Source organism: Choloepus didactylus, chromosome 17 (assembly GCF_015220235.1).
Source record: "Choloepus didactylus isolate mChoDid1 chromosome 17, mChoDid1.pri, whole genome shotgun sequence".
NCBI classification, from domain to species: domain Eukaryota; kingdom Metazoa; phylum Chordata; class Mammalia; order Pilosa; family Megalonychidae; genus Choloepus; species Choloepus didactylus.
This window is the reverse complement of record NC_051323.1, coordinates 47,912,125-47,937,859: the sequence shown is the minus strand read 5'-3', so window position 1 is coordinate 47,937,859 and position 25,735 is coordinate 47,912,125. Positions and strand designations below refer to the sequence as shown.

At 38.8% G+C, this 25,735-nt stretch overlaps 1 protein-coding gene across 3 annotated transcripts in view; it reads left to right on the top strand.

Annotated features, from left to right (window-relative positions):
* Nucleotides 1–7,827: 7,827 nt before the first annotated feature.
* PPM1B (protein phosphatase, Mg2+/Mn2+ dependent 1B) overlaps nucleotides 7,828–25,735 on the top strand; it is a 140,678-nt gene continuing 122,770 nt past the window's right edge. For all 3 annotated transcript variants that reach the window (XR_005212401.1, XM_037807271.1, XM_037807270.1), the window contains exon 1: nucleotides 7,828–8,242. The gene's annotated coding sequence lies outside the window, so the exon portion shown is untranslated. The remainder of the gene's footprint in view (nucleotides 8,243–25,735) is intronic.

Genomic DNA, 25,735 nt, shown 5'->3' with positions numbered 1-25,735 from the left:
AGCTGTCTGTTCACTTTTCTCTACCCTGCTCTGTTACTTGGGTAAATAATATCAGCATGCTCCCTTGTCATCTAGCTTCCAGCTGGGTTTAGCCGATGGCTACCACCAGTTAAGCCAGTGGTTCTCAAAGTGTGGTCCCTGGGCCAGCATCAATCAGCAGCATCACCTGGGAGCTTGTTAAAAATGCAAATTCTGAGGCCTTGCCTCAGACATACTGAATTAGAAACCGTGGGGGTGAGTCCCAGTAAACTGTGGTTTAACCAGTCCTGCAGGTGATTGGGATGCTTAGTAAAATTTGAGAACCTCTGCTTTAAGCAAATCTTGACATCACAGTTCTCTAATTTCTTGTGTTCCCTTGCAACAAGGGCTGGGCATGTGATTCCCTCACACTCACCTGTCTTGAACTTCAACATCTTATCTGGAGCTGCAGCGTCCATCCTGAAATCTTGGGGCTACAAGATAATTTTAGATATACTGACCCAGAAACCATTGCCTGCCTCTAGACTTATGTGAGAAAAATGCACACACACCCTGCCCACCCCGCGCATTTATTTAGGCAACACTGTTTAGGTTTTCCGTTAGTCATATCCAAACATATTTCTTACTAATATGACAATGGCTTGCAAAAACGATTTTTCCTTTCCTGAAGATAAGTATTTTTTTATCTTATTTTTTGTTGTGGAATATAACATGTATACATAGAAGTGATAACTTTCCAAGTACAATTAAACAAGTAGTTAGAGAGCAAATTTGAAAGAATGTTATGGGTTGTAGTTCCACAGTTTCAGTTATTTCCTTATTGTGAAATATATATACAAAAAGGTAATAACTTTTAAACTACAATTTAACAAGTAGTTATATAGGAAATTTCCAAAAATATTATGAATTATAGTACCATAGTTTCAGTTATTTCCTTATTATGAGATATAACATATATACAAATTACAATTTAACAAGTAGCTATAGAGCAAATTTCAAAGAATTCTATGGGTTACAGTTCCACCATTTCAGTTCTTTCCTTCTAGCTATTCCAATACTGCAAAAGAAAAAGAAAATTATGTAGAGATTCAGTATTCATAATCCTTTGTTAAATACTATCTTGTCTGTTGCTACCCCTTCCTCCAGTTTAATCACTTTCCAAAACTTCAGGAATGTCTAAGCAGTGACCACCCTAACTTGTTCATATTGAAAAGTGGTGATGACATTATGGGAAAAGGGGACACATTTGGTTGACGTTCTTGAAGAGGCTATTGCCTCTGGGTTTTGGGACTTAGCTGGCATAGGAGTTCTCTGGAGGCTTTAAATTTCTGAAGAATGAACTTAGTGAGTGAAACTTTGATAGAGTCTCAGATAGGGATCTCGGTATTCTTTAGGGTTTCAGGAGTACTGTTGACTTGGGCTTATCATACTGTGGCCATTGGGTACATCTAGCTGAAGCTTGCATAGGAGTAACCTCCAGGACAGCCTCGCAACTCTATTTGAAATCCTTTAGCCACTGAAATCTTATTTTGTTGCCTTTCTTTCCCCACTTTGGGTCAAAAATGCATTCTCAACCCCCTGATGCCAGGGTCAGGCTCATTCCCAAAATCTGTGTCCCACATTGCCAGGGAGACTCATTTACCTGGAGGGTCCTGCCTATTTGCAGGAATCTATTTGCAGAGTTGGGTTTAGAGAGAAAGTCCACATTTGAGCAACAAAAGAAGTTCTCTGACGGTGACCCTAGGCATAATTATAGGTGGGTTTAGCTTCTGCTTTACAACCGTAAGTTCCACCCGAGCAAGCCTCAAGATCAAGGGCTTGACTTATAAAGTAGGGGGTTCCTAAGTTTACATAGCATATGTTCTGTCCACGATAATCCATCCCTATCTCACGTTATCATCACTTTGTTGTAGAATCCTAATCGCTCTCCATTTTAAACAATTCTCATGACCCAAAACATCTCATAGCTCTTGTCAGCACTTAATTATTTGTCCCTAGTGTTTGTGTAGTACTGGTAAGGTATTCCTATTAACTACAGTCCCTAGTATGCAATAGGTGGATTTTTCCCATATACTATTCTGTTGTCAACTTTCTGTACCAGTGTCACACCTTGGAAGCACATCATGAAAACACCTATCTATAGTTGTCTTGCTGATATGTGGGATATATGCCTTTAAACAACCCTTTTCAATCTTGTTTGCCTTCAATACAGCTCTGATACTTATAATCCCATTAACAATCATCACCCTTATCCATTTCCCATACCTTTGAATTCACCCCCATTAACGTATCTGAACATATTATATTATCATTCCCCCTTCACAAGCCTCTGTCTATCACTAGGTCCCCAATATTCTACATTATAAAACATCGATTTTTACATTGTTTAGGGAGTTTATAGTAGTGGTAACATACAATATCTCTCCTTATGTGTCTGACTTAATTTCACTCAGCATTATATCTTCAAGGTTCATCCATGTTGCCATATGTTTCTGGACCTGATTGCTTCTTACTGCTGCATAGTGTTCCATCGTGTGTATATACCACATTTTGTTTATCAACTCAACTGTTGAAGGACACTTAAGATTGTTTCCATCTCTTGGCAATTGTGAACAATGTTGCTTTGAACACTGGCGTACAAGTGTCTGTTGGTGTCACTCCTTTCAGATCCTGAAGATATGTATTTGAAACATTATTTTAATACTGAAATAAGTATTAAGAAATTTGGAGTAGGGGGCAGTATTCTTGTGGATTTTAAATTTTTCTCCATTCTTCTGGCTAAATCCCAGGATACCCTGGGATAAAAAGTTAATTTCCTCAGTGCTAAAGATTCCTCCTTTGGAATTATTTGAGAAGCACTTCTAGGGGAAACTATATTGTGGTTTCATGAAAGTCAGTGTTGAGCATTTCTAAGAACATAATGGTCAATTCATTTCAAAGGTAGAATGCCTCCAGCTAGTACCTGGTTGGTGGTGGATGTTTAATAACTATTTGTAGGTTTGTACTGGTTACCTGTTTTTAAATGAAGAAAACAGATTTATTAATGAAACACTTCCGGTGATTAAGAAGTGAGTAAAACAGAAACTGAATCAGACTATGTGAAGTTTGACACTGAAGCTCCCTGTCAGCAAGAACACAGCGATTGGCATTTAACAGGTATGTAAAGATGTTGAATGAATACATGAAACTTCTTGTATGTGACATATGAAGGTTCACATGCAGCTATGACAAACACTGTATTAGGTGCTAGTATGCACCCTATCCAATTTCATCTTTGATATAATTGTGTGAAGTAGGCAGCACTGGATTACCTGTGATCAGGCATGGGTTTAGGGCACCAGCAAAGCTAGGGCACCAAATTTGTTGGAGAAAAAAAATTGATATCCAATATCTTATTTTAGAAAAAGAACTGCAAAGTACTTGGGAAAAATCAGAACTTTGTTCCACAATACATTTAGCATAGTTTCAATTTTAAATTGTATGTTGGAGAGTATTTTGCATTGGTATGAATCTCTCAAGCTCTACATTTGGCTCTGGGGGAAGATGTTATGATTCCCTTTTTTACAGAACAAATTATGGTAGATTGAATCATGCCCCCCACAAGACATGTTTAAGCCTTATATCCTGTTCTGGCAGATGTGAACTGATTTGTAAGTGGGATCTTTGAAGGTTCTGTTAAGATGAGGCCAAACTGCATTAGAGTGGGCCTTAATCCAATATCCGTGGAGTCCTTATAAGCAAAGGAAGTTTGCTTAAATATGGAAGTACAAGCCACAGGAGACAGAAGGAGATCACCACATGACAGAGGCAGAGAATGATTGCCAGCAAGCCACCACAATTCTACAGACGTTGGAGAAGGTATGGTCTGCCAATACCTTGATTTTGGACTTCTAGCTTCCAAACTGTGAGCGAATAAATTCCTGCTGTTTAAGCCAACCAATTGGTGGTATATTGTTATAGCAGCCCTGGCAAACTAAGACTTAAGCCAAGGCTCAGGGAGCTTAGTTACTGATTAGTTCAAATCACTGCTAGTTAACAGCACATCCCATTATGATGGCATGCAATAATACTTATGATTATTATATGTTTATGATGGCACTCATTAATAATAAATTAGGTCCACAATGATGGTACTTAATAAATGTTTATGATCAAGATGAATATATGAGGGCACAGGTAAAGGGGGCCATTGAATAAAAATCTCTTCAAGGTAGGGAGAATAAACCAAGGGACAGGGAGAGAGAGAAGATTCTGGGAAAGAATGAAGTGATAGGTATAAAAGTTGGTCTCTGCAGGTTGAGAAAAAATGATTCATGGGCATAGGTAGAAGATTTATATAGCCAAGTAATTTTCAAGTTTAGCACATTAGAACCAATTGGAGTGCTTGTTAAAATATAGATGTGTGGGGATTGTTTTTGGTTTAGTAGCTCAGGAGTGAGGCTGAGAATTTGACCTTCAAACAAGTCCCAGGTGATGCTGACACTGATGATCTAAGGACCACACTTTGAGAGTACTGCATGGACTAACTCTGGAAGAGAGAGATGCAGAGGTTGTGCCACAAATGGAGTGTGAGGAGAGTAGATGGTTGGGACTGGAGGCTAGAGAAGAGAGGGGAGGGTATGAAAGTCCAAGTCCATTTACATACATCCCTTTGGCAAAAATTTTCATTTTACATTTATGAATGGTTGACCATGTTGGGCCTTCTTTAATGGTTTATAGTGTTTCAATCAAATAAAGCATACAACAAAGTTAAGCTAAATATTTGTTTTGTTCCCTGTTGATTCTCAGCATCTAGAACTGTACTCAATACATCTTTTTTTTGTATGAATTGAAAAATGGAATGATAGCAATCACTAGTGTTCTGCTTAGTAATTAGGTACAAATAGAAAATGCAAAATTGTGCTTTGTATGAGCTTTGGGATCAACCAAGGGAAAGGGAGAAGGAAATCTAGCAGGCCAAGAAACTGCTCTTGATGCCCTTCTGAAGTTTCTCGGATTCTTAAGACAAGGGTCCCAGATGTCTCCGTTTAAAAAAAGTCTTTTGCACTGTTCCTCTTTTGGAACCTGGGGCACCAGACTCCCTTCTCCTTATATAAAGTTTGTCAAGTAAAAGAGTATGAATTAAGTAAATGTATTATATAAATCATTTAAGAAGTGTTTCCTGAGAACTGTATGATACCATACTGATAATAAAGGGGATAAGGGAAAGGTGAGATTTAAATATCTGCTTCTTTATTTTTTTTCTTCCTGTTCGGTTTGCTAAAGCTGCTGGAATACAATACACCAGAAATGGGTTGGTTTTTTCAATGGGAATTTATTAGGTTACAAATTTGCAGTTCTAAGTCCATAAAAATGTCCAAATTAAGGCATGAAGAGGAAGATACTTTCTTTGAGGAAAAGTTGCTGGCATCTAGGGTTCCTTTGTCACATGGGAAGTCACATGGTGATGTCTGCTTGTCCCTTTCTCATGGTTCTGGTTTCAATGGCTGTCTCCAAATGTCTCTGGGCATTTCTCTCTAAGCTCTCTGGGCTTTTACTGTCTTTTATCCTCTTCCCAAAGGACTCCAGTAAAGGATTAACACGCACTTTGGATGGGCTGTATCACATCTCAGTTGAAGCAGCCTAACCAAAAGGTCCCAATTACAATAGGTCTGCCCACACAAGAATGGATTAAAAGAACGTGGTCTTTTCTGGGGTATATAGCAGATTCAAACCAGCACACATGAGAAAGGTAACGCAGACGTGGGCAACTGAATTTAAGTTTATGGCTGCCTCCAATATCCTATGCCAGAGGATCTCAAACATTAGTGTTCATAAAAATCACCTGGGGAACTAGTTAAACATTCTCATTTCTGAGCCTTGTTGCTGGAGTACCTGATTGTGTAGGCATGGGTGGACCCAGGAATCTTCACCCCAGGTGATTTTGATGCTGGTGGTTAGCCACCATGTTGTGAGAAACACCATCCTTAGGCAAATTTGAAAAGTAAGGAAAAAAAAGTCTGAATTAGAAACGAGTCTTTATTTCCGCCATCCTCACCAAGGACAGGGCAATTGTCCTATTTCTAAATTTGTCCCTTCTTCCCCAAACTTTGACAGCCCCTAAATCGAATAGGCTCAACTTTGAGTCTTAGATTGTCTGCCCCAAACAGTTTACACCAATATATGAATGAGGTTTAAATAGTCTTTCAGGGCATTTGCAGTTTAAAAAGTGTATCCTAAGGTAAGTAGTAAAATTCCTCCATTATAGTTTAGCTTTCCTTTTTTGGGGAATTAACCTGTAGGCACCTTCTAGTCTAATTCGATTGCTGGAGGAATTAAGTCTATTTCCTTATCTGGCTATTAAACTCCTGTCCTTCATTCAAGACACATCCTGTGTCTTTGTGAAGCCTTCCTTGGTAAACATCCATAGGGAAGAACCTTTATGCCACCATCCCTGGAACATTATTCGAATTATAGTACATCATCTTGTATTGGGATTGCCTAATTTGAGTTTGTATCCCCAACTCTGTGTACAATGCCTGGTAATTAGTAGGTGCACAATAAATGTGGAATGACTGAATGAATGTCAGAATGAATGTGACGGTCGGGAATTTTTTGTTTTGTTTTGTTTTTGCCTTTTTAAAAATGAGTGCTGACTGAGAATAAAATAGGGAAATGGGCTGAATGCCAAGCAGTAATGGGCTAGAAGAAATAAAAATAATCCCTAACAGCATAGAAGCCTCCTGAGAGATCACCTGTTCGGTTTTCTCAAACCGCTTTGCGGCTTCTTCCTACAACCCAATTTCCCGCCCACTCTCTCCTCTTTGCTTCTGGAGACAGGTCAGGCAGGTATTCCAGCTCAGATGCTCTGATTGGTCGGCGATGATTTCATTGTTAGGGAACATCCGGGCTTTACTCCACTCCACAACACTTCCCCCAAAGCCCTGCCCTCGGAGTTTCCCACTCCCGAATGCGCCCCACCCGCCCTCTAAAGTAAAACAACCGCCTCTTTCTAGACGGCTTCTTGTCCTCGCCTGCGCCGTCCCTTCTATTCTCTACGCCTAAGAGAGGCGTTAATATACGCCAATGAGGGCCTAGGAGGAGTTGGTTAGCCAATCATTAGCTAACCTCCCACAATTCCGGGTGGGACTAGACCTCCTCACCTATAATCCGTTGGGTCCTTTTTGGCGCTTGTTTTACGCAAGTTTTAAGGAAAAAATAAGGGGACACTGTCCTCGCAGAACAGGAAGGATCCGCCCAGACTCTCTGGGTTTGATCGTTTTTGAAGACTGGCCAATGGCATTTCGGATACTTGCCCGCCTTTTGCGCGCTGATTTGAAAAAAGCCGGTGTGACGGACTTGGAAATTGGCTCAGTGACGGACATGTAAAGAAAACCAATGACTGCGGGTTCGGGCCACCATTTAGACCAATAAGAAAAGGAAATTGTTAGGATTCGGAGCGCAGGTGGGCATTTTCTGATTGACGGAGATCTCTACTTATGGCTGGTGGTGTGGGTTGGTCCATGACGTCCTGGAGGTAGGGTATAGCAGAGGCGGGCCGAATGAAGTAAATGGTAAGGAAAGGTTGGGTCTCGCTCAGTGGGCGGTGTTTGACGGATACATGACTTTGCCAATTGCAGGTGGTCATTGACGTCCAATGGGAAATTAGGAACTCGGAGGCGGGGCAGAATGGGCGGGGAAAACCTAAGTACGAAGGTACAGAAGGCCATCGAACTGGGCGGGAGATCGGTGATTGACAGGTATCCCAGCAAACCGCATGCACCAGAAGGGCGCGTCGCGTCCCAAAGGGTGGATATTGGGGGCGGGGCTCGCTGAGGGGCGGGGAAAACGGGAGTGCTGGGAGGGGGTTGCAGAAGGAGTCGAGTGGCTGCTGCTCAATGGCGGAGAAGCCGCCGGTTCTCTGACCGACTAGTCCCCCTAGCAGTTGCGGGGGAGTTTCCTGCCGGCGCGGCTGGAGTCTCTTATTTCTCAGGGTTCGGTGGCTGGAAGATGCTCCAGAGAGACGAGGCTGCGGCGGAGGAGGTGGTGGCGGCGGAATCGGCAACGGCGCTAAGGTGGAGGGAAGGCGGCAGCGGTGGCGGCGGCGGCTTGAGGGACCCAACGGCGTAAACAGCCCCGGAGGCGGCGGCCGAGACCCGGAGTGGGGAGCCGCGGCTGAGGCAGGGTCGCTCCTCCGTTGGAAACCTGGGCTGAGCGCAGCTGGGGAACTCGGCGCCTGGCGAGAGCGAGACTTCCTCGTCCTCGCTTCCCTCTCTCGCCTCAGGTAAGGCCGCTCGGCGCTCCGGGCGGACAGGAAACGGCTTGCGGGCACTTCCGAGGCCCCAGGACCATTTTCAAGGTGCCGCCGAGCTGCGGGCAGGGTCTCTGACCTTCCTAATCCTCTCCTGTTCCCCCTCCTGCCGCGAAGCCTGGGGTTGCGGAACGCCGGGCCTGGCACCTGGGTAGGCCCTTTCCGCCGCCTCCGCTCTCGGCTGAGGACTTGGGAGAGGCACCGGGCAAGGAATATTAGTAAACTGCATCTCCCTTTTCTCTGCTTTAGCCTGCAAGCGGAAAGCTTCACACGAAAGCTCTGAGGCTGCCTTATTTGAGAACAGTACCTTTTCCCATTTGTTTCCTCATTGGCTTCTGCTCTCCTCTGCACTTTACTTCCTTGTTAAATGTTTCCGTTCTTCTGTTTCTACTTCTCACCCTCGCCTTCCTCAGTGGCTTTTCTCTTTCTTTCAAGGCCGCGGGTTTCTCTTCCTTCCCTACCCCAGCACCATCGTTTTCGGATGTCATTCTTTTTAACAGCGAGGTTCTCAAGTGAAAACGGTTAATCGTCTTTACAGTTAGTTCGTGATGAACGCAGTACTCCAGTCTTTCAGAGGCTCATTAACGAGTAGACTGGCCGGCTTTATTTGGCAGATCAGTTTATTTCTTATATAATTAAGCCTAACATCTTTTAAAAGAAATAGATTGTATTATTAAAAGTAGAATGTGAACATAACGTTGAAATACTTTTTTTAAGTGAGCGGTTCAGTGAGGGTTGAAAATAGTGTTTCTTCATTTTCAAGTTGCACGACTTCTGATGTCAGGTTTAGCAGATTTACAAATGTGCCCATTTGCGGCCCAGACTCATCAGTATTCAAATTGGCCTAAAAACGCCTTGAATATTTTAAAAGAAGATATTAAATGAGTAGCTAGGAAGTTGTTTCGATGAAGTCACAGTTGAAGGCCTTTTAAAATAGGCTCCACACACACACATACACAAAAGGCGGCTCCACATGTTTAATGTATCCAAGTAAAGTTGGCAGCAGTTTCTGTAAAAGGATTGTTTAGGAATTTGAATAGTCTTAGGGTTTTGTAGCTGTTTTGGGAATTTTTTTTTCTGTTAACATTTACAACTCCCGCCATGTGAGAATTATTGAGGTTTATTGTGGGATTAACACAGGAACTCACTTTATTTGAGCTACTTCGTGGATGTAGAAGTGGTAAATTGTTCAGAGTAGACAATGTAAGTCACAGTACGTTCTAGGAGATGGAGAAACATGCCATCCACATTGAATGATGATAGGCATTATTTCATTTACTTTGTTGTGCAATAGCAAAGTTCCTATTGTTGGCCTACTTTTAAATAGAGCATTTCTAAATAAATAGTGAAGCAAGTTATTCTAATTATTATACTAGTCCTTTCCAAGAGTACAGACTTTTTAAAATTTTTAACATAGTTGAAGTTATAGGAAAGTGTGACTTTGGAAAAAAAGTGTTTTTGAAGGTCTCCAAGTGGGCAATGTGTGGTTTAAGTAGAACTTTTAAAATTTAGTATTTAAAAGATTTTTTAGTCAGCATCTTTTCTTTTAGGGGTAATCCTGTTTTATAACTATGCTTCTGCTTACCTTCTTTCAATGCCTTTGTTTTTTTTAATGGTTGTGTTTTTCCGTGTTCATTTGTTTTTGCTTTAGAGTCTTATCACAGTTACTGCTGTGATTCTTTGAGTTGTATTATCTGCCTGAAGTAATATTTATTTGATCCTTAATACCTGTTAAGATTTCCCCAGTTTGTTTATTTTCTTTTACTTTTTTAATGTGATGTTTCTCTTAGAAGTGACTCTCAGAGCTTTCAACACCTGTTTTCTCTCGCTGGTTGTCTGATTTCTATGAAGACTTCAGTAAAAAGGGGGAAGCCTTTTTAGTTTGATAGTTATATTAGTAGATACTGTTTTTATATTAGTAATTCACATAATTACTAAATCCCTAAGATTACAGTATCTAAAAGGGATATTGTGATGTCTGAATAGCCATACATCTAAAACAGCTGATTCACAAGTTGCTGAGTTCGGAAAAAGTGGCTCTTGTTGCAAGTTACAATGTTTTCCTATAATATACATCAGTTATGGAGTCTTGAATTAAAATTCTTGAAAGAGTAGAATTTACCATGCTATTGCTTAGTAAATTTGGAGATTCATTAAAAACTGTTTTGAGTCAATAGTGAAAGGATTGCAAGCTCTTGACCAGGTACACCAGCCTTCTTTGGGTTGGTAAATGTTTCTTTTATTGTGCGCAATCCTGGGAGTACATTTTTTTTTTTTTCCTGCACTCATTGATGCTACTTAAATATATTACCTGTGTTAAATGATTATTTATATATTATATAAAACTATTTTAGTCTTTGTTATGTTACCTAGTATAGAAAGTAGGAAGACAGAATATAATTCTACCTCTACAGTCCTTCATAAGATATTAATAAAATTGACTTATTCAAATACAACACTTAAAAGGTCTTACTTTATCTGTGAAATATGCCTTTCACAGTTCACTGATTTTCAGCAAAAATTACTTGGCAAACAGCGATAGTATTAGAATAAAGTTTTTTTTCAATTCCTAAATTCTAGTAGCAAAATTTTCCCAAGTAACAACTTAAAGTGTAAAATCACAATTAGTAGTAAGAGAATGTTTTGAAAAATGGTGTTTCTTGATTTTTAGTGATTTTTCACATTATATTTCATTCTTTTTTTTTCTTCAGGAACTGTTTCCTGAATTTGAAATGAAACTGAATACTGATGTTTATATTAACAATTTCAAAGTTTTATTTTAGAATGTATTTTTCACTTCATATCTGCAGCATTGTCAGTTAAGAAAACTGTTCAGTGATTTGGTAAAACGATAAGATTTCTAGAAATGGGGTAGACCCCAGGTATGTAATCTTCCCATCTCACTATCCTGTACAAAAGTTAAACAGTGAAGTTAGGATAGGGTAGATTTTGGGAAAATCTGTTCTTTGTGGTTTTTGCTTGACTTGGATAAACTTGATAAAATGACAGAGCTTGTCTTCACTTTCTAGCAGTTGATCTAACAACTATGGGTGAAGAAGAAAGGTACATGAGCTTATTGAACTTCTAATCTGTCTTTACTTCATCCTTGTTTTATTCATGATGCTTGCTTATATCAGTGCATTGCTTTAAAATAACTTTTGGTCATTTAGGCTACTTTAAGTATATTAGAATGATCTCTGATAAGCTATTATGGAAACTTTTCTCAAATAATACATTTCTAATGTGATTTAACCTATTTGTGCAGATTTAGTTTAAGAAGATTAAGATATACTTTTCAACATTCCATCTATTTTCTCCCCTTAAAGTAGATTGCTATTTCAAGTAACTTGAGTGATTTGACTAATAGTTGAATTGATGTTATAAAAAGAACTCTTTACCAAATTTTTAATGATGTGACGTTTTCCAAAAGTATAGTCTTTATATGTTTTTCAGACTGTTTTCTAGGGAACGTGAATACCATAGGTAGCTTGTGTTGTTAGTTTTCATTCGAATTTCAGGGTACTTTATTTCTCCAATTTATTTATTTATTTATTTAGTTAGTTTTATTAGAGAAGTTGTGGGTTTACAGAAAAATCATGCATAAAAAACAGTTGCCATATACTAACCTTTTATTAGTGGCTTGCATTAGTATAGTACATTTGCTGCAGTTGATGAAAGAACATTTTAATAATTGTACTATTTACTGCAGTCCATGCTTTACTCTAGGAGTCACTGTGTTGTACAGTCCTATGGATATATATTTTTATTCTAGTAATGTATATACAATCTAAAATTCTCCCTTTTAACTGCATTCAGATATATGTTTCAGTGCTACGATCAGCATCATCTATTCCCAAAATTTGTCCATCATCCCAAAAAGAAACTGAACAATTTAAGCATTAACTCCCCATTCCCTTTCCTCACCCTGGCCCCTAGTAACCTGTATTCTAGTTCTGACTCCATGAATTTGCTTATTCTAATTATTTCACGTTAGTGAGATCACACAATATTTGTCCTTTTGTACCTGGCTTATTTCACTCAACATGGTGTCATCAAGGTTCATTTATTTGTTGCGTGTATCAGAACTTCATTTCTTTTCATGGCCAAGTAATATGCCGTTGTATATATATACCACATTTGTTTATCCATTCATCTGTTGATGAAACTTGGGTAGTTTCCACCTTTTGGCAATTGTGAATAATGCCACTATGAATATTGGTATGCAAATTACTCTTCAAGTCCCTGCCTTCAGTTCTTTTGGGTATATACCCTCCAGTTTTGAGGTTAGATTTCTAATTTGAGATGTTCCTTTTTAATGTAAGCCTTTAGAGAGCCATGACTTTCCCTCTCAGCACTGCCTTTGCTGCATCTGGAAGTTTTTGTGTTTGTGTTTTGATTTTCATTTGCCTCAAGATATTGCTAATTTCCCTGTGATTTCTTCTTTAACCCCTTGCTTGTTTAAGAGTACATTGCTTAATTAATTTCTGCATATTTGTGGGTTTTCCATTTCTCTGTTACTGATTTCTAGTTTCATTCCATTGTGGTTGGAGAAAATACATTATGTGATTTCAATATTTTTGAATTTATTGAGACTTATTTGTGACCTTACATATGGTCTATCCTGGAGAATGATCCATGCGCACTAGAGAATAATGTGTATTCTGCTATTGGCTGAAGTGTTGTTCTTGTTTTTTTAAATGCAATTTTATTGAGATATATTCATACAACATATAATCCATCCTAAGTGTACGATCAGTGGCTCACAGTATCATCATATAGTTGTGTATTCATTGCCACAGTCAATTTTAGGATATTTTCATTACTCCAAAAGAAAGAAAAATATAAAAATAAAAAAGAACAACCACGACATCCCATACCCTTTATCTCCTCCTATTATTTGTATGTTATTTTGTCTTTATTACTCATCTGCCCATACAATGGACAAAGAAAGTGTCAGTCACAAGGTTTTCACAATCACACGGTCACCCAATGTAAGCTATATAGTTTTACAGTCATCATTAAGAATCAAATCTACTGGATTACAGTTCAACAGATTCAGGTATGTCCTTCTAGTTATTCTGATACACTGGATACTAAAAAGGACTATCTATATAATGCATAATAATAACATCCAGAATGACCTCTTGACTCTATATTAAAAGTTTCTTAGCCACTGAAACTTAATTTTGTTTCATTTCTTTTCCCTCTTTTGGTCAAGTAGGCATTCTCAGTCCCGTGATGCCAGAGTCAGGCTCATCCCTGGGGATGGGTGTTCCATGTTGCCAGGGAGACTTAACACCCCTGGGAGTCATGTCCCAAGTAGTGGGGAGGGTAGTGAGTTTATTTGCAGAGTTGGCTGAGAGACAGAAGCCACATCTGAGCAACAAAAGAGGTTCTCTGGGGGTGACTCTTAGGCATAATTATAAGTAGGCTTAGCTTCTCCTTTGCAGGAGTGTTTCATAAGGGCAAGCCACAAGATTGAGGGCTTGACTTATTAAATTTGGAGTCCCTAATGCTTGTGAGACTATCAGGAATTCTCCAGGTGGGGAAGTTTAATATTTCCACATTTCCCCCAGTCACTCAAGGGGCCTATGGAAATACTTTTTTGTTTTCTGCCCAAAATACTCTGGGATGTATCAGGGTATTACATTTAACTGTACAGAAATGCAAGATCTCATTTCCTATTCTAAGTTCCATGTAATTATGTTCTTTAAATAAACTGACCATACAGGTGAAGTTAGATAATGTGCCACAGATAGTATAAATTTTGTACCAATATAAATAACAGTTAAAAGTCAGGATGTAACTGCTATGAAAGCTTACAGTCTAGGAACCTTTACAGTAAGCCTTACTGAACATTCTGTACTCCTGCATCGTCGATTGCCCAATCTCTGCCCATGTTCTATTGCCTGATAACCTATGCTCTTGAATTCAATTCTCAGCATTTGCTCATTATAGTTAGTTTATATTAGTGAGGGCTTACAAAATTTGTCCTTTTGTTTTTGGCCATTTCACTCAACATAATGTCCTCAGAGTTCATTCGCCTAGTTGCATGCCTCACTGAAGGGTTCTTTATATGTCTCTTTGGTATAGTTGGTTTAGACTATAGTTCAAGTCTTCTGTTTCCTTATTGTTCTCTTGTCTAGATGATCTGTCTGTTATTGAAAGTGGTATGTTAACATCTACTCTTAAATGTAGAACTGTCTATTTCTCCCTTCAAATGTGTCAATATTTTAGGGCTCTGCTGTTAGTTGCATCTGTATTTATAATTACATCTTCTTGTTGAATTGATCTCTTTATCAGTATATAAGGACCTTTTTCCATTGTAACAGTGTTTGACTTAAAGTCTATTTTAGCTGATACTAGTATAACTACCCTAGCTCTCTTTTGGTTACTACTTGTAAATTTTTTCCCATCCTTTTACTTTCAACTTGTTTATATCTTTGAATTTAAGCTGAGTCTCTTGTAAACAGCATCTAGTTGGGTCCTGCTTTTTTTTTTAAATCTCTTTAGCCAATCTCTGCCTTTTGAGGGGCAAATTTACATTTAAAGTGACTACTGATAATGAAGAACTTTCTTCTGCCATTTAGCTATTTAGAATTTTCAAATCTTAAACCTTTTTTTGACCCTCAATTCTTCCATTATTGCCTACTTTATTGTATTGTATTGTATTTTACCATTTGAGTACCTTCTAATTTCTTTCTGGGTGTATTTTTCGTATGTTTTCTTGGTAGTTACCATGGAGTTAAAATGTAACATCCTAAATATTTAACAATCATTATTGATTTGTTACCAACTTAACTTCAGTATTATACACACTTACACTGTTCCTATACCCCGTTGTCCTCCCACTTGTTTTTGTACTTATTGCAAATATCTTTGTACATTGTATGTCTGAAACCATAGATTTATCATTACTTTTTATGCGTTTGCATTTTAACACCTGTAAGAAGTAAGAAGTGGGGTTACAAATGGAAAAATGTCATACAGTAGTACTGGCATTTATAATTGCCCTTAAGGTGACTTTTACTGATGGTCTTTATTTCTTTATGCTGCTTTGATCCACTGACTAGTGTCCTTTCCTTTTAGTCTGAAGAATTCCTTTTAGTATTGTTTGTAGGGCAGTTCTAATAGTGAGGAACTTCTTCATCTTTTGATTATCTGGGAATGTCTTAATCTCTCCTTCATTTTTTATAATGCAGTTTTATTGAGATATATTCACATACCATACAACCGTCCAATGTATCTAATCACTAGCTCACAGTATCATCACATAGTTGAGCACACATATCCATAATCAATTTTAGAACATTTTCATTATTCCAGAAAAGAAATAAACATAAAAAAGAAAACTCAAATCCTCCCATACTCCTAATGCCCCCTCCCCATTATTGACTCATGGTATTGGTATAGTACATTTGTTACTGTTGATGAAAGAATATTAGAATATTACTAACTGGAATACATAGATTGCAATAGGTACATTTTCCCCTGGTATACCCCTCTATTATTAACTTCTAGTAATAATGTCATACATTTGTTGTAGTTCATGAAAGAAATTTCTAATATTTGTACAGTTAATCATGGACATTGTCCACCACAAGATTCACCATGTTATACATTCCTATGTTTTAACCTCCAACTTTCCTTCTGGTGACGTACATGACTTTGTACTTCCCCTTTTCACCCCATTCACACACCATTCAGCACTGTTAGTTACTCTCACAATGACATGCTACCATCACCTCTGTCCATTTCCAAACACTTAATTTCAACCTAGTTTCATTCTGCACATATTAAGCAACTGCTCCCCATTCTTTAGCCTCATTCTATATCCTGGTAACCTATATTTCATGTCTATGAGTTTACATATTATAATTAGTTTGTATCAGTGAGATCATACAAAATTTGTCCTTTTGTGTCTGACTTATTTCACTCAACATAATGTCCTCAAGGTTCATCCATCAACCCGCTTTTTTGTTTTAGATGGTTTTATTCACACCCGTATATTCTGTCCCAAGTAAACAATCAGTGGTTCTCTGTGCAGTCATGTAGTTATGCACTCACCAACACTATCTATATAAGGACATTTCCATTTCTTCCATAAGGAAAGAGGAAGAGTCAAAAAAAGTAGAAAGATAAAAAAGAAAAGGAGATGACAGCTAAAAAGCAACAAAAGAAAAGATAAAGTATAATAAAAAAGCTAGACAATACCACCAATGCCAAGAATCCCATACTCTTCCCTTATGTTCCCCTTTTATAAGCATTTAGCATGGTATATTGCCTTTGTTACATTAAAGGAAGCATAATACAGTGTTACTGTTGACTGTGTACTCTAGTTTGCATTGATTGTATTTTTTCCCCAATACCACCCCATTTTTAATACCTTGCAAGGTTGACATTCATTTGTTCTCCCTCATGTAAAATCATATTTGTACATTTTACCACAATCATTGATTGCTCTAGGTTTCACTAAGTTACACAGTCCCAGTCTTTCCTTCTGGTGTCCCACATGACCCTAACCTTCCTCTTTCAGTCATACTCACAGTCAGTTTTCTTCAGTGTACTAACATTATTGTGCTGCCATCACCCCAAAATTGTGCTCCAAACCTCTCCTGTCTTTTCTTGTCTGTAGCACTCCTGTTAGTATTTCCTGTAGAGCAGGTATCATGTTCACAAGGTCTCTCATTGTCTGTTTTTCTGAGAATATTTTGAACTCTCCTTCATATTTGAAGGACAGTTTTGCCAGATATAAACTTCTTGGTTGGTGGTTTTTCTCTTTCAGTATCTTAAATTTATCATGCCACTGCCTTCTTGCCTCCATGGTTTCTACTGAGAAATCTGCATATAGTCTTACTGAGCTTCCCTTGTATGTGATGGATTGCTTTTCTCTTGCTGCTTTCAGGATTCTCTCTTTGTCTTTGATGTTTGATAATCTGATTGTTAAGTGTCTTGGCATAGGTCTGTTTGGATCTATTTTGTTTGGGGTATGCTGCGCTTCTTGGATCTGTAATTTTATATCTTTCATAAGAGATGGGAAACTTTCAGTGATTATTTCCTCCATTATTGCTTCTGCCCCCTTTCCCTTCTTTTCTTCTGGGACATTCATAACACGTACATTCATGCACTTCATGTTGTCATTCAGTTCCCTGAGACTTTGCTCATATTTTTCCATTCTTTTTCCTGTCTGTTCTTTTGTGTGTAGGATTTCAGGTTTCTTGTTCTCCAGTTCCTGAGTGTTTTCTTCTGCCTTTTGAAATCTGCTGTTGTATGTCTCCATTCTGTCTTTCATCTCTTGAGTTTTGCCTTTCATTTGCATAGATTCTGCCAGTTGTTTTTTTTTAACTTTCGATTTCTACCTTCTATATGCCCAGTGTTTTCTTTATAGCCTTCATCTCTTTTGCTATATCTTTCCTAAACTTTTTGAATTGATTTAGCATTAGTTGTTAAAATTCCTGTATCTCAGTTGAAGTGTAAGTTTGTTTCTTTGACTAGGCCGTAATTTCGTTTTTCTTAGTGCAGGTTGTAGTTTTCAGTTGTCTAAGCATCTGGTTTCCTTGGTGTGCTGGTTTGGGTGTATTATGTCCCCCATAATGCCATTATCTTTGATGCGGTCTTGTGTGGGCAGGAGATGTATTGGTGTTGATTGGGTTGGAGACTTTTAATTGGATGTTTCCGTGGAGATGTGATCATTCAACTGTGGGCAAGATCTTTCATTGGATAATTTCCATGAAGATGTGACCCCGCCCATTCAGCATGGGCCTTGATTAGTTTACTGGAACACTATATAAGCTCAGACAGAAGGAGCGAGCTTGCTACAGCCAAGAGGGACACTTTGAAGAATGCACAGAAGCTGAGAGAGTAGCTGCATATGAGAGACAGTTTGAAGACAGCTGTTGAAAGCAGACTCTTGCTCCAGAGAGGCTAAGAGAGGACAAACACCCCAAGAGCAACTAACAGTGACATTTGGGAGGAACTGCAGCCTGAAGAGGAACGTCCTGGGAGAAAGCCATTTTGAAACCAGAACTCCGGAGCAGATGCCAGCCATGTGCCTTCCCAGCTGACAGAGGTTTTCCGGACACCATTGGCCATCCTCCAGTGAAAGTACCTGATTGCTGATGTGTTACTTTGGACACTTTATGACCTTAAGACTGTAACTGTGTAACCACATAAACCTCCTCTTATAAAAGCCAAATCATTTCTGGTATTTTGCTTAATGGCAGCATTAGCAAACCAGAACACTTGGTTACCCCAATCAGGTTTTCCCAGATCAGAATAGGCTCAGTTCCCAGAAGGAGGAAATATTTAGTATCTGGTTTCCCTGAGGGTGTGTCTTAGAAGATTGATGCATGCTGTGAAGCCGTGCTTTTCTTAACCTGCCCAGCAGGTGGCACCTGTCAGCCTGTAGTTCCTGACTGGTGTAAGGAGGTGTGGCCTGTTACTGTTTTCCCCCAGGCTCTGGAGTCTGGTTCTGAAAGGAAGGTGGGTAGTAGAGCTGGGCACCACCTCTTTGCTCTTAGGGAAGATACCCCTCCTAAGGAGATTTCATTTGCATTTAAATAGGTTCTTTGTTTCTCTGGCTCTGCTATCTCCACCCTTGTCTGGGTCAGAGCACTGTGAGCTGAAAATGGCTGAGACTTTCTCCGCTGAGCCGCTCAGGTTGAGAGAGAGAAAAAGGGACAGAAAGCCCCCTTTCAGGGTCAGTCCATGGCCCCCAGTTTCACCTGTCGGCCAGAGATAGCACACGGTCCTCTGGGTTCCCCCTCCCGAGACAGGGAAGTCCCCTGCCTGTGAGTCATCACTAAAAGCCTGTGCCTCAGAAATGTTTCTATATTAGGTAACTTTCTTGGGGTAGAGTGGGATCATGTTGGAAGTAAAGTAGTTATCTTAGGTTAATTGTCTTTTTCTTACTCCTTGTTATGGTCTCTTTGAAATGTTCTTTTATTGTATGTTTTTTTTTAAATTATTTTTTTTTTTGTTTTTTTTTTATTTTTCATACAGTTGATTTAAAAAAAAAAAAGTTAAAAAAAAACAAGGAAAAAAATATGTAGAGCCCCCTTGAGGAGCCTGTGGAGAATGCAGGAGTATTGGCCTACCCCACCTCGATGGTTGCTAACATGACCACAGACATAGGGGACTGGTGGTTTGATGGGTTGAGCCGTCTACCACAGGATTTACCCTTGGGAAGACGGTTGCTGCAAAGGAGAGGCTAGGCCTCCCTATAATTGTGCCTAAGAGCCTCCTCCCGAATGCCTCTTTGTTGCTCAGATGTGGCCCTCTCTCTCTGACTAAGCCAGCTTGAAAGGTGAAATCACTGCCTTCCCCCTCTACTTGGGATCAGACACCCAGGGGAGTGAATCTCCCTGGCAACGTGGAATATGACTCCTGGGAAGGAATGTAGACCCGGCATCTTGGGATGGAGAACATCTTCTTGACCAAAAGGGGGATGTGAAAGGAAATGAAATAAGCTTCAGTGGCAGAGAGATTCCAGAAGGAGCCAAGAGGTCACTCTGGTGGGCACTCTTATGCACAATATAGACAACCCTTTTTAGGTTCTAAAGAATTGGGGTAGCTGGTGGTGGATACCTGAAACTATCAAACTATAACCCAGAACCCATGAATCTCGAAGACAGTTGTATAAAAATGTAGCTTATGAGGGGTGACAATGGGTTTGGGAAAGCCATAAGGACCACACTCCCCTTTGTCTAGTTTATGGATGGATGAGTAGAAAAATAGGGGAAGGAAACAAGCAGACAAAGGCACCCAGTGTTCTTTTTTACTTTAATTGCCCTTTTTCACTTCAATTATTATTCTTGGGATTTTTGTGTGTGCGCTAATGAAGGTGTCAGGGATTGATTTAGGTGATGAACGTACAACTATGTAATGGTACTGTGAACAATCGAGTGTACGATTTGTTTTGTATGACTGCATGGTATGTGAATATATCTCAATAAAATGAAGATTAAAAAAAAAAAAGCCTGTGTCTGCTTGTTGAGGATTTACAGCTTGCAATGAGCAGTCCACGTTTGCCAATTAAAACCGCAGTTGGAGCTGGACTGAGGTATATTTGCTTGTTCAGATTGCTGCTGTCTATCACAGCGAGGCTTTGTCATTCGGGCTGCTGTGGGGGAAAGAGGCTCCCAGCTCAGATCCTCAGTTTATACTCACAGGTTCCACACTGCGATCTCAGGCATTCCTCCCAGTTCAGATTGATGCATGATGTGTGGACAGTCAGGGTCATCCCCAAGCAGTTATTCTGGATCATTTACTAGTTGTTCCTTGTTGTTTATTTGTTGCTCCCAGGGGACTAATTAATTTCTTCTCCTCTCTATGCTGCCATCTTCTTCCTTCTCTCTCCTTGTCTTTTGGATTTGACAGTTTGACCACTGTGTGTCTGAGTGTATTTCTTTTCAAGTTCATCCTGTTTGGTGTTTGATGGGCTTCCTGGATGTGCATATTTTATTCTTTTACCATGTTTGGGAAGTTTTCTGTCATTATTTCTTTGAATATTTCTTCTGCTTTTTTCTCTCCCTCTCCTTCTGGGACTCCCATAAGACGTATATCGATGCTTGATGGTGTCCCACAGGTCTCTTAGGCTTTTTTTTGCTTTTTCTAATTCTTTTTTTTTTTTTTGGGTTCTCAGCCTGACTCAGTTTCACAGATTCTTCTACTGGTGCCAATCTGCTGTTGAAACCTTCTGGAAATATGTTTCAGTTATTTGGTTGTCTCCAGTAGTTTGAGTTCCTTTAAAAAAAAATTCTGTCTCTTTATTGAGATTCTCAAATTGCTCATTCATTGTTTTCCAGATATCCTTTAGTTTTTTCTATTTCCCTTCATCTGCTTGGGTATTTTGAAGATCATGTTTTTAAAGTCTTAGTCTGGTATGCCCACAGTCTGGTTATCTGGATTTTTATTCACTTCCTTTGGATGGGCTATCATTTCCTGTTTCTTTGTCTTGCCATCTTTTGTTGCATACTGTATGTTTTAATATTTTAAAATGTTAACTCTGGGATTTAGTTCCACAGCTGTTTGTTTCTTGAGTTTGTAGACAGCTTATGATAATGACAGATTTTCTTAAATGCCAGGAGCTAACAAAACCAAACAAACCAATGCAAAAAATATCTTTCACAGTCTTTACTAATTGAATTTGTGTTTGCTGGTACTTTTTCAGAGTTCAGCCATCCTTTCAAGAAGGTCAGTTTAAGGCAAATGTGAAGTGTAGGGTCCTCCGTGTCTTTTTTGAGTCTGGGTCTTTTCCTGGACTTGAGCTGGCTAGTGGCGTTAGGAGTTCCCTTGTTTACAGGAATTTGAATGTCCCCTCTATTCCCAGGAAAGCAGACCTTCTCTCTCTCCTGGGTGCTCCACCTCAGGAATTTTGCCCCAGGCTGACGTAATTCTTTCTTACATAGTTTTCCTCAAACTGTTTTTGCCTAGAAGGCAAATTCTGGGAGGGCCTGCAAGCTAGAGAGGAGTTTCCCAGGTTATTCTTCCCCAGCTGGAACAAGGCCTGGGACCCACAAATAGAATGCCTTTGTGACTCCACACTGCCTTGGGAGTTGTGAAGGAAGGAGTCAGCAATGGTGCCAGGAGCTTGTCCTATGGCTTTTTGAAGTTGTGTTTTCTTTATTCTGCACTTTCCCAGTAAATGCAGCTCTTTAACTGTAGTTTTTTTATAGTTTGATGAAGAGTACTGTCTTTAAGTCTCCTTTGTCATTTTTGCCCAAGGCAGTTTAGAAGAATGAGCTGCCCTTCTAGCCTGGCACCCCAGCTATCTGCAGTAGCTAAACAAAAGCAGTGATTAATGATCTGATTGTACTCTCCTGGATCTTGAGGAACTAGGTCTTTATATCGCACGCTGACACCAGCAAACTTACCAGGGCTGCTTGAGTATCTCATTGCTACCTACCTTGAGGCTGGGGGATAGGTGATGGGTGATGGTAGCCAGTGCCCACAGTGCAATTCACTGATATTTACTGCAATTTGCCAGCCTTTTCCTTCTCTTCCCTGGATATTGCACAGTGTTCTCCTAGACTATGGTGTTTAAAAATAGTTGATTTGGACAACAAGACAATTCTTGCTTGTTTAATAGTTTCTCTGGTGGAGGGACTGATTCCTGGAGCTTCCAGTATTCCACCATCTTCCCACAATGCAGTCTTAATTTAATTTTAATAGCAAACATTTTGTTTTCTGGATTATGGCATGTCATGACACAGAAGAGTTCCCAAATAATTTTTTTTTTCCTTTTTCTTTTATTACTGCTAATGGGTGACCGCATCTGCAATATCTTGATATTGGTTGGCATGCATATCTTTTATAATGACACCCTTTGTAATAACTTTATTTAACTTCAAGAACCGAATAGCTTAACAATCAATTCTAGTATCTTAATTTCTTCATAATTAGACATACATTTAACATGATTTTTAGCATTTAAAGAACAGTTTACCAATTTAAAGCTTTTATGATTCACCAAATAGTTTAATATTAACTTGCTAAAAATAAATGGATTCAAAGTTTTTTTTGAGAGTATTTTGAAATATCATCAAGATTATATTTATTAGCTTTGTTAACTCAAGTTTGTTGGAAAGTTGAAGTTCTTAAAGTTTAGAAACATCACTAGTTGGGAAGCTTGATTTGCATCCTTGTGAACAAAAGACAATCTAGTAATATGGTCTGATACTTAGCTTAGAGAGACAAAGATTGAAAGACTTCTATTTAATGTTAAGGAACTTGTTTTAATCTTAGAGATGGGGCCAGTTAGTTAGTGGTAGTGTGATATAGAGAGGATAAGACCTGTCTCTGATTTTGCTGTGATTTTGGTTTATATAGAATGTCCTCCATCTCAAAATAGGCTGTGAATGAAAAGTACATTTATATGATTGAAATATGAAAAATCTTTTCATGGGAAACTTAAAATGTGGTTATATTATTAGCTATCATCAAATATGTAATATAAAAGAATATAAAGGGAATAGGTTTTATTTCATAGGTGGTACATACTTGAGAAGAAGCAGGCTTGAAGAAAGGGTAAGTGGAGTCATTTATGAAGTTATGAAGGATTTCAAAGCACTTTTTTTTTTTTTTTTTGCATCTATTTCTCACAGTACAAATAAGGTTTGAAGTAGTATTGATCAGAGATTTTAAAACTCCCCTGAGGTAGACCTATTACCCATTTAGGTCATACCCTAACAGTGTCTTCAGGATTCAAAGCTGACTCTCTTGGGAAGGTTTGTCATCAAAGCTGGTGACAGTTTTAGTGACTAAGACCACCAAGGAAGCTAGGACATTTCAATGGGGTATCTCTGGGTAGCTGTTGACCATCAGGATGTTGCTGTTTGAGCTGTCTCCGGTGACCCCTGCAGATGGCCTTCATCCTTAGTGGCCCTCTTCACCGTGGAACATTTCAACCTTCCTGCCTCCTTTTCCACATCTCTCTTCTGTCAAAGCACTTTTAACCTTGAGAGTAATGTCACTGGTTCTTAAATATAATTGTATTTTACTTAATATAGGAATATAAAAACAATCCTAACATTGAAAGGGGATAGTTAATAGTTGTTCTATGAGGAGAATCTAGGAGCATATGTATTACTCATGGGTGCCTAATCCATCTTGGCAAAGAGTTTTTCTTTTTCTGTCTCTTATTAAAGCATTCAACTCTTGAGTAAAGGAAATTTCTTAATGTGTTGAACACAAATGGCCTTTCTTACTCCCTTTTAAAGAGGAAATAATTAACCCAAAGCAACTCCAAATGATAGAATGTATGGGGGTTCAAGTTTAGATATGGGAGGCTTTCTGTTAATTTTACTTACTCTAGGCTACCAACTGACTGAGGAGTCAAGAACTCAGTATAATTTAATAGTATTTAGTCTGCAGCCATTCAGCCATTATTCTTGCCTTCACTGGGTACTTTTTTTATGCAAGGTATTGGTTCAGGCTGGAGTCTGAACAAAACAGACAAAATCCTTTACCCTCCTAGAACTTAACATTCTGTTAGTAGTCTTCCGTAATTTACATCATAGCTGTGCTCCCTTTGTTGCTAGCTTAAAAAAGATTATGAAAGCAAAATTTGGGGTGTATGTCATTTTTCTACACTGTGCTTAGAAGCTGTGATTGACACTTTGCTCTTTTTAACAAATGGAAGGGAATATGAAAAGATGAAGGAGGAAGAGGGAAATATGGTAATGCTTGAAAAATAGATATTGTATTAATATTAAAAAGTGGTCTTCAAAAAGTTGCAAACAGAACTACGAAGTGACCCACTAATCCCACTCTTAGGGTATATACCCCAAATCATTGAAAGCAGGGATTCAAATAGATACTTGTACACCGATGTTTATAATAGTATTATTCACAGTAGCCAAAAGGTGGAAACAACACATGTGTCCATCAGCAGATGAATGGATAAACAAAATATGGTATTGTGATAGTTAGGTTCATGTGTCAACTTGGCCAGGTGATGGTACCCAAGGGTCTGGTCAAGTAAGCACTGGCCTAACCCTTACTGCAGGGACATTTGTGGCTAGTTTATTAAATCATCAGCCAATTGGCTGCATCTGTGAAGGGTGTGTCTTCCACAGTGAAAGAATGCAGTCAGCTGGATTTAATCCAATCGCTGAAGACTTTTAAGTGAGAGAGACAGAGGACTTTCACTTCTTTGGCTGACAAGTGAAGCGTTTCCTGAGGAGTTTGTCCAAGTTGCCAGTTTGTTTCCTGAGGAGTTCATCGAACATGTTCATCGGAGTTGCCAGTTTGCTGCCTGTCCTACGTAATTTGGACTTGTGCATACCCACAGTTGCGTGAGACACTTTTATAAATCTTATATTTAATATCAGATACCTCTTGATTCTGTTTCCCTAGAGAACCCTAACTAATACAGGTATATATATATATATGCAATGGAATATTTTGAGTTCTAAAATGGAATGAAGTTCTCATACATGTGACAACATGGATGCATCTTAAAAATATGCTTAGTGAAATAAGTCAAGCACAAAGGGACATATATTGTATGATTCTATTTGTATGAGATAGCTAGAATATGCAAATTCATAAAGACAAAGTAGACTGCAGGTTGGGGTGTGGGAGAATGAGGGAGTTCATGAATAATAATGGATTTCTGTTTGGCAAGATATGAAAGTTCTGGCATAACATTGTGATGTGATTAATCCCACTGAATTGTATGCTTGAGAGTGATTGAGATGGGAAAATTCATGTTGTGGATGTGTTTCCACAACCAAAAAAAAGAAAGAGAACCTAAAAAGGTAACTAGATGTAATACATGATCCTGAACTGGATCTAATAATGGAGGAAAATATTTAAAAGGACATTATTGGGACATAAATGAAAAAAAAAATTAGAATATAGACTGTAGGCTTTATATCAGTGTTAAATTTCCTGAATTTGTTAGTAGTACTTAAAGTGGTTATGTAAGTAACCTTGTTCTTAAGGAAAGTACATGGAAGTATT